A 17,531-nucleotide genomic window follows, 5' to 3' on the forward strand; every position below is an offset into this window, starting at 1 on the left:
GTGTTTATTTGGCCTCCAGACTTACCAACCTTAATTATGTGACCGTGTGAACACTAATATAAAAGAGTCAGTGAATAGTTGGAAATTTCTTTGAGTGGATGAATTCTGGATGTCTGCAAAATTAATCTGAAGAATCTTTGAGGAAAAGTTTATTATCTATTCAGATCTTTTTGATTTAATCTAAAACAATGTTGTCTCTTTCATTTTCCTCTTCCAAAATACTTGTTGGTGTATCAGAGGAAAATGTTCATGATGATTTTTGCCTTATTTTGATTGTGGTATATTTCACTGCAGCATATCCATGTATTAAAAATTAGAAACAGGTGTTTGACAATGATACTGCAGAACTCGACATTATTCATTTAACAAACAACTTCTAATGTCATGTCTGACTGAGTAAAATGGAGCAACGCATTGGCACAAGGGTCTGTTCTAGAATACACCCCTTAAAGTTAACTGTGTCAACTTCATGGCAGCAGGGCTCTGTCCTGTTTTGTTCAAACTCCATACCTTAGTTTGGAGTTCAAACTCCAAACTCCATAGTACTTATATGTTTAGCAATGAGGAGAAAATGCTTGCTGAATCATTAATCATTAATGCTTGTTGAATGAGTAAGTTAATGCATTGAATTAATTTTCTTAGTGGAGAAACGGGTATTCGATCTTAAATAGTAAGCTAAATGTAGTTGCTAATGGTGAAGGAATGATCTCACCTCTTATTGTGTTTCCTTAGACAATCAGGCCTTTGTAAAGTGTAAGTTAACATAAATATGGTTCAGAAATCTCTTTCTGAACCAGAAAAAAAAAAGCGATGCTGCGTGAATGACTAATGTTGCTTCTTTAGAAGATGAAGGGAAAAATGAATATTGAGGGTCTCAGGCTATGCCCTTTTGCATACATTATCATTCTTCACAACAACCACATGGGGAAGCTTTTTTTTTTAAATGTTTCTCACTGCCTTTGATCAGATTTTTATTCAAAATTCTTGTCCAAAGTGATTTGACTTTTATGGAATAAACAAATTTAAGTTTATGCATCAGGCTTCTTTTATTCTGTGGTAGATTTCTGTGGGCTTCACAGCTGCTGGTTTCTTGGTAACTGCTGCCTTTTTTCCCACCAAAGGCTTCTGCTTTGACCATCAACAGCGTTTTTTCCTTCCTTCCCTCCTTTGGGGCTTCTTGCTTGGAACCCCTTTTCATCTGATTTCGCTTCTAGCACTGCTGCTGCTTTATCCGCCTGGAGCCTGTTCTGGTGTTTGGTGTTCTGGCGCATGGCCTTTGCATATGGGTTTACTTCAACATGATTCTCAGGTTTTTCGGTGGATTCTTATTCAGGACTCTGCAATGAATCTGTGTGGTGCTTGGAGGGCTCTTTGGATCTCTGGGCTTTTCAAGATTCTGCTAAGGTCTGTACTGAGCATCTTGTGCACAGGAAGGTTGTAGTTACTCTTGAGGGAGGCAGTTTTATGCCAAGTGCCATACAGATCATCTAACTTGCAGAAAGCACTTTCAGTTCAAATGCAAAATCGGCCCACATGCCCACCAGGAACAAGCTGCAAAATGTTCAGTTTGCTTACATTAAGCAGAGTAACTCCAGGAATGTTTCTGGAGGCTTTGATTATACTGTTGTCCTCATCATACAGGTGACGCCAGGTCCCACGTGCTGGATATGATGGTTTCTTATTTTGCCTCAGCTCTTATTCGCTGAAAGGAATAGACCATTTTGATATCATTCCAGGTCTTAAGTTTCTTAAGCAAAAACCATGTCCTTGGTTTTCTTGTAGCCTTCAACTTTACCTTCAACCACCAACGAAGTTCAGGAACTCCCTCAGTACGATGGCCTTCAGACATGAGCAGCGCTGGTACGGCCGAGGCAGCCAGGGCAGAGCAGATGGCACACCGCTTCTGTGTTGTGTTCACTCTGTGGTATCAACAGCACCAGGTTTGGGTTGGTGCAAACACGCAGTCCCCACGACACATTTCCAAAACCACCCTGGCTGGAACCATGAGACTCACCACCTTGAACTCTGGGAATTCGAGGCACAGCTCTACCAGCACCCAGGACTCAGCAGTGGTTTGATGATGTGTCAATTCACTGACAACACAAGGCTCTCTATTGTTTTTGTGCAAGTTGGTGTGAACATAGTTCATAATATCTTGTCAAATGGGAGTCGTGAACACAACAGGAAAGGTGACATTTTTGCCAGATGGTCCCCCCTTTTCAATGTACATTGGTATCTGGGAACGAGCACGCGCCACAGTGTGGACAGAAGGCTACAGTCCTCTCACCCTGGTGGCTCCCATTGGAAAAGCCAGGGAAGCCTTTTTGATTATCATTTTTATTGATGAGGAAATGGAACCTTTGAGTGGCTAGTAATAGCAAGATCTAACCCCTTTGACTTCAGTCTGTGTTTCTTCTATTCTACCATACCTCCTTTATATATTAGCAAAAGCAAAATCAATTCACTACTGTCAAATATCTACTAACATCCATCTACAGAAGGATCTCTGGTGGACATGAAAAAGTTATATAGACATGATTCAGAAACTCTAACTTAGTGGGTAGATAAACATTAGAGGTAGTAACTGAGCCTATGTCACCTAAATAAACTAGGATAGAGTATTCAACTATGTCCAAGCCACATGAGTATACCTGGAAAGCAAATGTGAATGAATAGATGCAGAATGACTGCTTTCAATAGGATTAGATAATCACTTATGAAGGCCCCATAAATCAGTCTATCAATGATAAGCATTTATTGAGAACTATTGCATATGTCTGTGGTGACATTAGGGTGGCTCTTGCAGGGCTTGGGGAAGGTAGTGGCTGCTTATCTCCCTGGAAGAGCTTTGTCCAGGGACAGGAAAGTGAGTTGTACCAGAAGATAGCAGTGTTCACCTGGGTAGATGAAGGAGAGATGTTTGGAGGCAACAGATGTAACCAGTGAATTCACAGCCTTTGGTTACATGTCAAGGGTAAGTTCTTTCAAGGACCAGGCGACTGAAGTCATGTCGTAGAAGGCAGGTGGCCAATGGCAGGACGTGTTACATATTTTTATGCAAAACAAAAATGCCAGGCCCTTATTAAAAAATTATGGGGACCTATCCCCCTAAGTGGCAGGGCTGAGATGACTTGTGCCATTCAAACTGGCAGTGACATAATTTTGGCAGGGACCCCAGGCAGCTTATGAAGTATAGTGCAGCTCCAGAACCTTGCCACATAATTGGAACTTGGGGAAATCTCCCTGCTGTGTATTTTCAGGTATAAGATCCAACTTCAGGAAGATTTCTCCTCACAAAGGCTCTCCTCTAGTTTCATAGTGAACAAGGAAACTGCACATTCCCTGCACCTCTATGGTTTGGCTCCATGTGAACTTTCTGGTGCCAGGTAAGGTGAGACCCTAGGCTGAAGGCTTTCCCACATTCGCTGCACTCATAAGGTCTTGGTTCAGTGTGAACGCTCTGAAAGTTAACGAGGCAGGAGCTTTGGCTAAAGGATTTTCCAAGTCACTGCAATTAGGAGGCTTTTATCTAGTGTCAACTCTGTGCAATAAGGCTGGAGCTTTGGTCAAAGAATTGCCCATGTATGGTGCACTTACAGGGCTTTCCCCTGGGGTAATTCTCTAGTGTTCAATGAAAATAGAGATGTGGGTGAAGAATTTTCCCCATTCTTTGCATTTACAAGGCCTTCCTCTGGTGGGACACATGTGCTGAGTGAGATGCATTCTGGTGCCTTGGTCCTTGGGGTTGGGGGTTCTGCCTAGTGGTAGCTGCTGGCAGATTCCATGATTTCTTCCTCCCTTGACCAGGTGCACCCTCACTAGGAAGAGAGGGCTCTGCCCAGGTGCTCTGCTTCCACAGGTGAGGCGGGAAAAGCCACTGGGGTGGTGGGACCGGTGCCCTCACTCTCAGGGCCCAGCGGGCTGCTCTGGGGCCTCGCATCCCTCCCCTCCCACTGCAAGAGAGCCAGACCTGTGACACAAGAGAGCTTTTTCCCTTCAATCCATTGTCAAATGCCAGACAGCTAGTTGCCCTTTCCCTCCCCCTTTCACTTCTGTTTCCTTTTCTTGTTACTTCCTTTTCCCATTTGCTTTCCCTGGTGGCGACTGTGCCAGACTGGGACAGAAACCCACCTCTGATGCCCAACCGCTCACTGGCAGCCTCCTCCTGGCATTTGCTGGTGGACTTTGGGAAACAGGCCTTCTTAACCCAACACCAACCAGTCATTGGATTCAGACTGTCTTTGGCAAGAGGATGTAACTGTTGGCAAGGAGGCTCTTCTGCTCAGAAAAGTAACTAGAGAGGATGGCAGGTGAGAGCTGTTTCCTGGCAGTCCTGAAGGTATGTCCTGGGCAGGACGACACTGCATCCTCTTTGCAGATAAGACTGAAAGGATGGAGGGATGTATCCAAGGTCCTGTAGGGGCTTCTGTCCAGCTCAAACCCTCATTCCCTGGAACTTTGCCCTATTTATTGCTCTTGCTTAACTGTTTGGCTTTGGAGGCCATGTTTGTATCAACTGGCACTTCTTGCTGTTTGGACATGATCTTGAATAGAGCCACCAACCTCTCAGATTCTTTTAAAAGTCCATACAAAACGATGGCCAGGCTCTCTAGCTGTATCTTAGGAGGAGATAGGATTGAGAGATCATGGCCATTTCTAGATAACGTGCATACTTTTGAGTGTGCAGAGAGAAGATACTTCCCCAAGAAGGGACACAGAAGTGGAGGGAAAAGCCGCCTCCAGTCAGCAGTCTCAATTCCAGCCCGCAGCTAGTTTGAGATGATTTCCATGCAGACCAAAACTCCTGCAGATACAAAATACAAAAAGCAACTACTCATATAGAAACAAAAGAAGATATGAAAGAGATGTTACCACAGACATCACAGAAATGGAAAAAAATCATACTAGAAAACAAAGACTATATCTTACCCAATTCAACAACCTAGAATAAATGGATAAGTTCCTTGAAATATACAACCTTCCTACACTGAATCATGAAGAACTGGAAAATCTAAATAGGCCAATCAACAGTGAGGAAACTGAAACAACCATTAAAAACTTCCCCAAAATCAAAAGTCCAGGACCAGTTGACTTCACTAGTGAATTCTACTAAACATTCACATGTTTATTCTACTCAAACTCTTCCAAAAAATTAAAGAAGATGTCCTGACTAGAGTGGCTCGGTTGGTTGGAGCATCATCCTGTAAACTGAAAGGTTACAGGTTTGATTTTTGGTCAGGGTTTGCCTAGGTTTTAGGTTCAGTCCTGGCTGAGGTGTGTAAGAGAGGCAGCCAATTGGTGTTTCTCTCTCACATCAGTATTCCTCTTCCTCCTCTCCCTCCCTTCTCCTCTCTCTCAAAATCAATAAGCATGTCATCAGGTGAGCATAAAAAAAAAACCAGTAAAAAAAAATGAAGAAGAGGCAATACTTCCTAACACATTTTATGAGACCAGCATAAGTCTAAAATCAAAACCTGGCAAAGATAACACACACATATAATTACAGACCAATATCTCTGATAAATAAAGATGCAAAAGTCCTAAACAAGTATGAGCATATCAAATATAAAAATATATTAAAAAAATAATATATCATGATCAAATGGGGTTCCTTCCAGGGACACAAGGTTGGCTCAACAAACACAAATTGATGAATGTAATATACCACATTAACAATATAAAGGATAAAATCATATAATCATTAATAGATGCAGAAAAAGCATTTGATAAGACACAGTATCCATTTGTGATTAAAACACTCAATGGATAAAGCATAAAAGAATCTCAACATAATAAAGGCCATATATGACAAACCCTCAGCTAATATCATAACCAATGATGAAAAACTGAAAACTCTTCCTCTAAGATCAGGAATAAGGCAAGGATGTCCATTCTTACCACTCTTATTCAGCTTATAGTACTGCAAGTCCTAGCCAGAGCAATCAGACAAGAGAAATAAATAAAGCTCATCCAAGTTGGGAAGGAAGAAGTAAAAGTGTCACTTTTTGCAGATGACGTGATTTTTTTGTCTAGACAACCTTAAAGATTCCACCAAAAAAACTATTAGAAACAATAAGCAAATACAGTAATGTTGCAGGATACAAAATCCACTATATTCCTATATACTAATTATGAAATTTTGGAAAAAGAAATGAAAAAAACAATTTCTTTTGCAGTTGCAACCAAAGGAATAAAATATGTAGGAATAAACTTAACAGAGGATATGAAGGACCTATATATTGAAGAGTACAAAACATTATTAAAAGATATTGCAAAAGACACAATGAAATGAAATGATAGTTTGTGTTGATGGACTGGAAGAATCAACATAGTTAAAATGTTTATATTACCCAAAGCAATACACAGATTTAATGCAATTCCCATGAAAAGCCCAAGGACATTTTTTAAGTAAAAAGAACAAAAAAACCCCCACCAGATTCATATGGAGTCACAAAAGACCTCAAATAGCTAAAGCAATCCTGTGAAAAAAATGAAAGCAGAGGTATCACACTCCCTGATTTAAGATTATACTACAAAGCAATCATATTCAAAATAGCATAGTATTGGCAGGAAAACAGACACACAGATTAATGGAACAGAATTGAGGGCCCCAAAACAAACCCATGTCTATATGGGCAAATAATTCATATGAAGACTTTACTTATATATTTTTAGAGAGAGGGAGAGAGAAGGAGAAAGAGAGGGAGAAAAACATCATGAAAGAGAGAACAATATCGATTGGTTGTCTCTTGTACAGAAAAGAACCCATAACTCAAGCATGTGCCCTGACTGAGAATTGAACTGGTGAGCGACACCCAACTAACTGAGCCACAGTAGTCAGGGCTGGGCAAACAATTTTTGACAAAGGAGCCAAAAGCATACAATGGAGAAAAGAAGGCCTCTTCAATAAATGGTGCTGGAAAATTGGAAAGCCACGTGCAAAAGAATGAAACTGCTGTTTCTCCCCATATACAAAAATTAACCCCAAATGGATCAAATACCTAAATATAAGTCCTAAAACAATAAATTACGTAGAAGAAAACATAGGTACTAAAGTTATGGATCTTGGTCTTAGAGAAAATTTTATGAATTTGACCCCACAGGCAATGAAAGTGAAGGCAAAAATAAATGAATGGGACTATATCAAATTAAAAGCTTCTACACAGCAAAACAAACTGACAATGAAAGAAAAAGGTGACCAAGCAAATGGGAGAAGATTTTTGCAAACAACAATTCTGACAAGGGGTTAATATCCAAAATCTATAAAGAACTCATACAACTTAACACCAAACAAATAAATAATCCAATTTAAAAATGGGAAGAGAACCTGAACAGACATTTCTTCCAAGAAGACATACAAATTGCCAACAGATAAATGAAAAGATGCTCAACTTCACTAGCTATTAGGGAAAGGCAAATCAAAATTACAATTAGGTAATTCCTCACACCTGTTAGAATGGCTGTTATCAACAAGACAAGAATTATTATAACAAGTGTTGGAGAGGTTGTGAAGAAAAATAAAACCTCATTCACTGCTGTTGGGAATGTAGACTGGTATAGCCACTATGAAAAACAATATGGTGGTTCCTGAAAATATTAAGTATATAGTTACCATATAACTCAGCAACCTCTCTCCTGAGTATCTACCCAAAAAATCGGAAAAGATTTGTTTGCAAAGATATATGCACCCCTGTTTTTATTGCAGCATTATTCATGGTGGCTGTGTTATGGCCACTCAGGGCCGGACAGGTTCATGGGATTCGTGCATACAGAAGAATCTTCACAGAGCCGTTGGGATGTCTGACACGCCTTTATTCAAGGGTGAACAAATCCAGGCACGCTGCAAGCTGTGTGTCACACTGCATGTCACCTGTCCCTTCTGCATGGCACCCAGCATGGCCCTTGCATTTCCCCTGTGTGTCTATGTTTGTGCCCCCAGAGAGAAGCCCCTACCTTCTTAAGACCTAAAACAAAAAAAGCCGGCAGGGTGCCAACAGACCTTATGCAACAGAGCTTCATACCACACATGCGAGCCCTCTCAAGGCTATGGGAACAGTTTATCGGACCGAGACTCAAGGCTGTGAGACCCAATCTCATGGCTGTGAGAACACTACTTTATCAGATCCCTTCAAGGTTGTGAGAAACTGCTTCCCTTAGTTATCCAGACACTTGGGTAAGGAAGCCAGACTGCCTCCACTTACCTTACAGTGGCCAAGATATGGAAAGAACCAAAGAGCCGTTTTATAAAAGATTAGATAAAGAATATATAGTATGTGTATACATTGGAATACTACTCAGGCATAAGAAAAAGTGAAATACTGCCATTTTCGACAGCATGGGTGGACCTTAAGAATATCACATTAAGTGAAGTAAGTCAGACAGAAAAAGTTAAGAACCATATGATTGCACTCATATGTGGAATATAAACTGAAAACAACAAATGAACAAACAAGAAAACCAGCCAAATGAAAACTCATAGACACAGAAAACAGTCTGGTAGCTGCCAGAAGGAAAAGAGGTGGGGGTTAGTAAAGGATAGAGGCAGTCAAACATACGATGATGGAAGATGAATTGACTTTAGGTGGTGGGCACACAATGCAGTATACAGTTGATGTATTGTAGAATTGTATACTTGAAACCTACATAATTTTATTAACCAATGTAATACCAGTAAAGGTAATAAAAATTTTGTAAAAAGCAAGTACCTCAGGATACTGGGTATCAGTTAAAACATAGTCCTATTTCATCCTTAAGTTAGTTATTTTCCATATTAGATATTCCACACAGAAATATTTTCACCGATATGTCACCTAGAGCAAGAGATATAAAGGAAAGTATAAACAAATGGAATTTCATCAGATAAGAAGTTTCTGCACAGCTAAAGAAGACATCAGCAAAATGAAAAGGGAACCAACTGTATGGGAAAATACATTTGCCAATGATACCTGGGACATGGGTTTGATCTCCAAAATATATAAAGAACTCACATGACTCCACTCCAGGAGTTCAAACAATTCAATTAAAAAATGTTCAAAGGACCTGAACAGACACTTCTCCAAGGAGGACATACACAGGGTCCAGAGACATATGAAAGGATGCTCAGCATCATTAGCCATCAGGGAGATGCAAATTAAAACCACAATGAGATACCACTTCACACTGGTCAGAATGGCCATCATAAACAAATCAACAAACAACAAATGCTGGCGAGGTTGTGGAGAAAAGGAAACCCTAGTCCACTGTTGGTGGGAATGCAGACTGGTGCAGCCACTGTGGAAAACAGTTTGGAATTTCCTCAAAAAGTTAAAAATGGAACTACCTTTTGACCCAGCAATCCCACTGCTGGGATTATACCCTAGGAATTCCAAAACACCAATTCAAAAGAACCTATACATCCCAATGTTTATAGCAGCATAATTTACAACAGCCAAGTGCTAGAAGCAACTTAAGTGCCCATCAATAAATGAGTGGATCAAAAAACTATGGTACATTTACACAATGGAATACTATGCAGCAGAAAGAAAAAAAGAGCTACTACCCTTCGTGATAGCATGGATGGAACTGGAGAGCATTATGCTAAACAAAATAAGCCAGGGGGTGAAAGACAAATACCATGTGATCTCACCTATAAGTGGAACCTAATCAACAAAACAAATACACAAGAAAAATATAACCAGCAACATTGAAAGAAAAAGAAGCCGACAGTAATAAGAGGGAAGGAGGGAGGGGGGTAAAAGGGAAAAGAAAGGGAAGGGTCAGGTCAAGGAACGTGTATAAAGGACCCATGGCCAAAGCCAAAGTGGGGAAGGATTGCAGGTGGGGGGTGGGAGTAGATGGGACAGGGGAAAGTGGTGGCAGGAAAATGGAGACAAATGTATTTGAATAATAAAATAAGTCAGATTAGGTTAGTAGGTACTTATATATTAATAATGAAATGGAAAAAAGAAAAAACTTCCAGAAGGAACCTGAGAATACTGTAGCTATTCGCTGGTAACCAGAAAGAATGGAATAATTGGAAAAACGTGTCAGGGAAAAAGAAGAGGACGTAGTAAAACAGCACACCAAGACCAAGTCCAAGACCAAGACAAAGTAGAAAAGTTAACCAAAATTTTAGGCTACATTCCTGACTACATTTGTGGTTCCCACTTCCCCATCTTTCATTTATTTCTCAATTCACAGCACTCTGTCATTTGAATCTACCACACTGATTAAATGTTCCTCTCAAAGGTACACAGTGACCTCAGTGAACACAGTGATTCCTCCTAATTTTTATTTTTATTAGACCTTTCTTCAAGTATTCAACGTTCCTGGATATTCCCCTGTCATTGAAATAGTCTCCTCTCCCAATACCTTTATGGTTTTCCTTCTAAATATCCAGCAGCTGCTTTTCAGCCTCTGACCTTTGGTTGTTGGTGTCCACAGGACTACCTCAACTCTATTCCCAGTGTGTATTCTCCTTGTGCAAACCAGTGCATTCCTATGACCTGAGTACTGGTCACTTCCAATTGTACTTCTGGGACATTTTTTTCTCCTAATCTCCTAACGCAAATATCCAGACATGGACTAGAAATATCCACTCGGAGGTTCTGTGGACACTTCAACTTCAACATGTCCAAAATGGAATTCCCACCAATCTATTCTTTCTAATCCACATGTCTTGACAAATGTCAGTTCCTCCCACTCAAACCCCTTTCCTCCTTCATGTCTGTAATTTGTCTCCTCTGCTCCATCTCTACTGCCTTCTCCATAGATCAACCTGACACTGTGGCTTCCCCAGCTGATTTCACTGTTGTCCGTTCTCACATCCCAATCGCTGCATGCTCATGGTTCCATTCTGTCAATCTCATCTCCAAGATAAATTAAAAATCTTTAGCATTGCATGAAAGACTGTTGCTTCGAGGTCTATTTCCTGCCACTCGAGCATGTCTTCCACTTGCAACCTTTCTTCCTAAGCTTTACAGCGTGTGTACATTTTTCTCTCTCCCTGTTAACACATCTCCCCACTTCTTTCTCTGGTTAACTTCAAAATTCAAATGTCATTTCCTCTGGGATATTTGTTCTGAGACTCCTGAGTCTGGATTAAGTTTCCCTTCTACTTATTCCTATGACATCCAATATTCACTCTTTAAATTTATTTATTAATTTTAGAAAGAAAGAGGAAGGGGAAGAAGGGCAGGGGAGAGAGAGAGAGAAACATTGATTTGCTGTTCTACTTCTCTGTGCACTCATTGGTTGATTCTTGTATGAGCCCTGACTGGGGATCAATCCCACGACCTTGGTATATCAGGATGATTCTCTAACCAATGGAGCTACCTGGCCAGGACCATCCAATACTTCTATTCTAACACTAATTACCATATATCATAACTCTTTATTTCCTTCCTTTGCTTCACCTATAGGTTGTAAATTCCTTGAAAGCACAAACTAGGTCTTTTTTTCTAAATAATCCTAATAGTTTGCATGGGGTCTGGCACATAGTAGGCATTCAGAAAAGTTAGGAATTCATAAATGACATACTTAGAATACACAAAAGTTACCTCATTTCTGAGCCTTATTTTAAAACTTGAGGGTATATACTTCCAAAAAGATGAATTAATAGGAAGACTACAAATAACTGTTTTACTGAGAGACCAAGAGTAAACCTACCACAAATCCATCTCTGGAGGAGTCACATGACCATGAAGAAGATGGAAAAGACCACTCACATATTCATAAACAAATACTATCACAAACATTCTTATCTCCAGCTTCTTCTTCTAAAAACCCACTTGTCTTTCCTGCAGAAAGTTATTTGTTCTTCCTACAGAAGCCTTTTTTCACTCCCTTCTCTTCCCTACTAAGCTAGGTAGATATGCCTGAAACTGTAACCACTAGCTTCTAGCTACTTCCATAGGGATAAGCATTTTTTCTCCTTTTTATCTGTTCGTTTAATTCACAGGTCCCCAGGAACTATACCTTAGAGGGTAGAGCAAACTTTTTTTCCCTCCCTAGACAGTGCATATGCCATGTTTCAATACAGACCATAAACGTGCAGACATTTATGATTATGGTATCATATACTACAGTTTATGTCACGTTCCTTTCTTGTGGGGTGTGTTATTTCTAATTTTTAATTATTTTTAAATCTCTCCTTGTTCATGTCACTTTCCCTTGCCTTCTCTGCCACAGAAGATATATACAAACATACAAATGCATAATTGTGTAAATATATAAAATTTGCTGTATTTGTCTAGATCTTCAAAAAAAAAAAAAACCCAAGCAATGCTGTGTTGTCTGAGAGTCTCTCTTCTCTATGGAGCTAATCTAAGCACCAGTCATAAACTTTACTGTACCTAGATTTCTCAGACTCTAAACATTAGTAAACAACAGCCACACAGACCTGCCAGGCAATAAGGAAAGCTGAGGTTGATCTGCCCAATAAAAATACTTGCTTTGATATGATCTTCCGTCTCCTAGAACTTCGTGTATGACAAGTATGAAGAGTTATCAGGGAAAATTTGTCATAGTTACTAATTTTCTGTTGTGGTGCTTGGCTTTTTAAAATTCAGAAGCAGCCATTGAAGCAGATTCAACATTTCAAAGTTCTGCCACGAGTGTGATTTTATTTGAAGTAACATTTATAGGTTCAGTTTATGTTATCATTTGGTTTATAATGCTGATTATAAAACTGATTGAGCAATTATTATGTGAATAGCACCATACTTTTGAACTACAAAAAGCTAACATGTAGCTCTTAACTCTGAGAAATTTATAATGTAATTGGCAAAATTAGAAACCCAAACTAGAGGAACTTATAAATAATCATCGTGAATCTTGTTAGTAAAGACGTCGACCATAGAATGCTTGACTCCTTAGTAAACAATTACTAAGACTTGGAGTTTCTTCTAAGTCTTAAAGAAATTTTGGGGCAATTTTTCTACAACCTGGAACATAGGAATAGATTGTCAGAAATTTGTCTGGATTCATTAAAAAGAATTCTGAAGACTCCATTTTAAACCATTACAGTATGGAAAACAAAACAAGTTATGGGTACTGGAAAATGCCCTTCTGTAATTTTCAAATGGCTAAGATAAAAAATGCTCTCTGCTACGGCCTCTCAGAGCACTGAGGAATGGTTGAGGCCAGGGGGAAAATAGGACTGGCAAAATATTTGCCTGAGCCACAGGGGTACAGATAACATCCCATCTTTCATAAAGATTACAGTCTCTGGAAGGGCACATTATAAATAGAGATTATTCATGAAAGTATTATTTCCCTCCCTCCTACCTTGTTAATTTGGAGTCGCTTCCTCCTTACCTTCATGTTACTACATTGTGTAACAGCCACCTCCAGCCGAAGGACTTCAGTGCTCTAAGTGATGAAGCTGCTGTTTAAAACCTTTCTTCCCTGTTTCAAAGAGTTCAATATCTGCTCAGTCAGATGGGATTAAATTCAATCTACATCCTTAGGGATTTACATTTTTGAAAGAAATAAAGAAGACCTGGACATATTGTCAATATTTTACTTTATAGCTTCTGGGTTTGAATATGTTACTTCAGAGTAAGAAAAATATTAGTTTGTATTTTCTCCTAAAACTTCTTAGATTTTACATATTGATTTTTTAACTCGCCTGAATATTTTTTTGTATCATGTATGAAATGGGTCTCTATATTTGTTTTATTTCAAGTAATAGTGGTCCATGTACTTTTTTGGTTGAATAAGCCTTATTTTCCCCATTGATTTGAAATATCAATTTAATTATCTATTACATTGTTAGACAGATATATACATTTGTTTCTAGAATGCTCATTTTATTTCATTGATCTACTTGATTATTTCTGTGCTGGTGTCATGTTGTTTTAATTGCTGAGACTTTATAATGGATTTAAATTTTTTAATATTTTATAATGGATCTCAGCATTTAAAATCAATCGATAAATCAGTCTGCATTTAAAAAAGAAAAAAAGAAAGAAGGAACGCCTACCTTTTGCTACAACATGGATGGAACTGGAGAATATTATGCCAAGTGAAAAAGCCAGTCAGTGAAAGACAAATACCATATGATCTCACCTATAAGTGGAATCTATTCAATGAAATAAACTAATGAACAAAATAAACCACAGGCATGGAAACATGGAGCAGACTGAAAGTGACCAGAGGGGAGGGGGAAAGAGGACAATGGTGGAAAGAAGAAGGGACTAAACAATGGACATGTAAGAATGAACCATGGACATGGACAACAGAGTGGGAATTGACTGAGGGAGCAGGAGGTGGGGGTGGGGCGGGTGGAGGAGGGCAAAGGGGGAAAATGGAGACAACTGTAGTAGAATAAACATGATTTAAAAATATAAATAAAGAAAAAGAAAAAATTAATAAACACGATTTTTTGTTACAACTCTTCACCTTTGGCACAGTGCTGACCTTATAACATATAAGGGTCCTTCACTGGCCTTTTGCCTCTTTAAAGAGATAGCTGAGGATTTCACAAAGGTTCTAGGAATAGTTGATTTATTCCTAGTTGTTTGAATAAACAGATATTCCAGGGTAAGATATTATGCATTGTTGGATAGTATGCCTAAATCATTCAGTAAGCTTCTTTCCCATAAATTCTATCTTAAATTTAGCTTTGAGCCAAAGGTTTTCAAATCTTGTCCCACAGAGCTTAGAAGGTCCTCAAACATTTTATTCTCACTTGTTAGAATTTGTTTCTGGTTTGTGAGATTGGTGGTTATCTGTGATTCTTAAAAATCATGTATATAAAAATATATTAATATATTCTGGTGAAGAATTATGAATTGATTAATACAATTTATCAAGGAACTAGTGGTATATCAGGTACAATTCTAAGGACTAAGGATAGAGCAATGAACTAAGCAAATAAAAATCCAATAAATAAGAAAATTACATAATATGTTAGAAGATGGTAAGTGTTATCAACGAAAATAAAATGAGGCAGATCAAGAATGTTAGTGGGACGAATTGAAATTTTAAATTTGCAGGCCTCCCTAAGCAGTTACCATTTGAAGAGATATTGGAAGTGAAGGAATAAGCCTTATAGTTAAATAGGGAAAGAGTATTCTAGGCAAAGGAAACAGCCAGCACAAAGACCATGAGGTAGGTCAATGTATGTATATTTGAAATATAGCAAGGAGACTGGTCTGGCTAAATTAGAATCAGTAAAAGGCAAAGAGAGATCAGAGAAGTAGGTGTGGGATATACTGATTGGAAAGGTCTTTATGGTAAGAGAAACAGGAAAGTACATAAATGAATACAAGTTGGGAAGTCTTTAAACAATAGAGATGTATATTTTCAACACAGCATTCCTACCTCCTTATCCCATAATTCCCAGAGATTGCTGCCATTTTGGGTGATGTCTTTCTAGAGGTTATTCTATGTGATTATATAAATAAATGGATACATATAAAAATACATAGTTTTGTTGTGTGATGGGGTGTGTGCGTGTCTATCTCTGTGCGTGCATTTTAACCTCTACACACTCTGTTTTAATTAGCAATTTGCTTTTTACAATTAATATGTCTTGAAGATGTTTCTTTTTCAAGACAGTACATGTATTTATATCTCATTCTTTTTAAGTATTTCATAGTATTCCATTGTATGTACATTATACATTTCATTAAACCTTATGGTAAACATTTAAGTTCTGATTTCCTTCCTTCCTTCCTTCTTTCCTTCTTTCTTCCTTCCTCGTTCTCTCTCTTCTTTTCTTTTTTCCCCTATATTGAATTACTGTTGTCTTAATATTATATTTAATAGCATAAAATGACATGCTACATGAAACATAAAACATGGGAAGAAATTTGAAAATTAAAGTGTGTCGTGTTCTGTTAGAAAAGCAATATATCTTTTCTAAGTTGGAATCACTTAGATTTGCCTCCTTAGAAAAGAGGCTTAGGTTACTTCCTAAGCAAGGATTTACCTAATGTTTATTGTTCTGGAATAAGTGGAAATCATGAGAGCTTAATCTTCGTTACACTGAGCTTTGCTAAGAGTTCACTTGGTTACCTTAGCCACGTCAGTCCCAGGTCTACATTAACAGGAAGTAAGAGTCTATATCCACAATCTACTTCTCCTACGCTGGGCTCTCTCTTCTACTGCCTACAGCCTGCACCAATATGGCATTCAGCCAGCGCTGTTGTTAGGTCATGTGTGTGAGTCTGGTCAGCCTAACTTTGATGTCAGCCCTTGGAGCATAGGATCTATGTCTCACCTTCCTTTTTTCCCCTCGGCAGACCCAAGCTGCTCCTTAGAATCATAGTTGTTTATTTTTAATATTCTTAAACTTATATTTGCCAGGGTAGCTTTATTTGGTTTAGAATAAACCTTGAAATAAAAGTTCTGCTATCTCTCTGTATATATCTGCACTTCTTTTAAATGTGCCATTGATTAGGAAGTTCTTAATTTTATGCTGGTCTGGGTTTTTTTCCCCAGGAATTGCTTATAGATAGACAATTGCACTAGTAGCTTAATGCACACATGCTTTGGTCAATCAAACACCAGAGAGATACAGGTACCTCAGCTTTGCCCTGCTTATATCACAAAATGGTCAAGTGCATAATAACTAGGAAGATTATTACAAAGGATCACAGTAGTATCACATAAATAATTTCACATTTATTCATGTTTTTAATAAAGAGTGAGATGAGATTAGAGTCCTTGCTGGTACCTGTGGGTGTCAGTTAATGCTAGTTCCTCTCTTCCCTTCAAAAGGAAATAATTAGCCTTATGCATTTAAGCTGTTTAAAAGGTAGAACATATTTAAAAGTTCATATACAGGGTGGGGCAAAAGTAGGTTTACAGTTGTTCATAAGGAAAGTAATACAATAATTAATAAACAATAATACAAGAATAAACCCCATGTCCCATATACTCACAACTGTAAACCTACTTTTGCCACCCCCTTTATATTCCCAGAGATGCCAGCAGTTTGATTCCAACATTTGTGCTAAATCTTGTTCCTAGCTGGAATGAAGAATAATTTCAAACACATTGAAAAGATTTGTTGTTTTCTGTGGTTAACATGCAAATTGATTTAAGAGAGAGATCTATGCTATTTTTGGCATTTAAGTACAATATTTCCTCTTCTGGGGTACTTAAAGCGAAACTGCTACCATGAGAAAGAAGGGGTTACTCAAATTAAAAAGCGATCCTCACATTAAAAAAAAAAAAAAACACCTGGAGGAATTATTTCTTAATGATTACGAAGTTTCTGTTTGGAGTGATGAAAATATTTTGCAAATAGAGTGATGATGGTTTCATTAAATTGTGAATGTACCTACTGCCACCTAATCCAACACTTAAAATGGTTAAAATGGCAAATTTGATGTTATAAATAGTTCACTATAGTAAAAAACTAATAAAAGTAAATAGATGTAATTTCTTAGCAATGTCAAGATTTTTTAAACTTTCATTTCATTTCAATAAATATTTATTGAATGCCTCATTGTGCTTAGGTATGCATAATAGAGGGATGATTCAGGATAATGACTTAAATATAAATAGAACTTAGAGAATGACCAGTTCAGTAATCAGTA

At 38.2% G+C, this 17,531-nt stretch overlaps 1 pseudogene; it reads right to left on the bottom strand.

Annotated features, from left to right (window-relative positions):
* Nucleotides 1-1,035: 1,035 nt before the first annotated feature.
* On the bottom strand, nucleotides 1,036-3,940 carry LOC129085264 (60S ribosomal protein L4-like; annotated as a pseudogene).
* Between the last annotated feature and the right edge of the window lie 13,591 nt (nucleotides 3,941-17,531).

This window comes from Pteronotus mesoamericanus, unplaced genomic scaffold (assembly GCF_021234165.1).
Source record: "Pteronotus mesoamericanus isolate MK-2021 breed Mesoamerican mustached bat unplaced genomic scaffold, CSHL_Meso_final scaffold_232, whole genome shotgun sequence".
Lineage (NCBI taxonomy): Eukaryota > Metazoa > Chordata > Mammalia > Chiroptera > Mormoopidae > Pteronotus > Pteronotus mesoamericanus.